Raw genomic sequence first — 544 nt, 5'->3', positions numbered from 1 at the left:
GAAAATGATGCGAATTTATTGACTTTGGGTGGCAACTCTTAGAAAACTGTATATTTGATCGATTCATGAAGGTTGGTGGAAGGAGTCGACAGCATTCTTAGGCCAAACTTTCTACTTGCGGGTGAAAATGATGCGAATGTATTGACTTTGAGTGGCAACGCTTAGAAAACTGTATATTTGATCGATTCATGAAGGTAGGTGGAAAGAGTCGACAGCATTTTAGGCCAAACTTACTACCTAGGGGTAAAATTTATGCAAATGTATTGACTTTGAGTAGCAACGCTTAAAAAACTGTATATTTGATCGATTCATGAAGGTTGGTGGAAAAAGTCGACAGCATTCTTAGGCCAAACTTACTACTTACGGGTGAAAATGATGCGAATGCATTAACTTTGGGTGGCAACGCTTAGAAAACTGTATATTAGATCGATTCATGAAGGTTGGTGGAAAGAGTCGACAGCATTCTTAGGCCAAACTTACTACTTAGGGGTGAAAATGATGCGAATGTATTGACTTTGAGTGGCAACGCTTAGAAAACTGTATA

Source organism: Pectinophora gossypiella, chromosome 24 (genome assembly GCF_024362695.1).
Source record: "Pectinophora gossypiella chromosome 24, ilPecGoss1.1, whole genome shotgun sequence".
NCBI lineage: Eukaryota > Metazoa > Arthropoda > Insecta > Lepidoptera > Gelechiidae > Pectinophora > Pectinophora gossypiella.
This window is presented reverse-complemented; position numbering follows the sequence as displayed.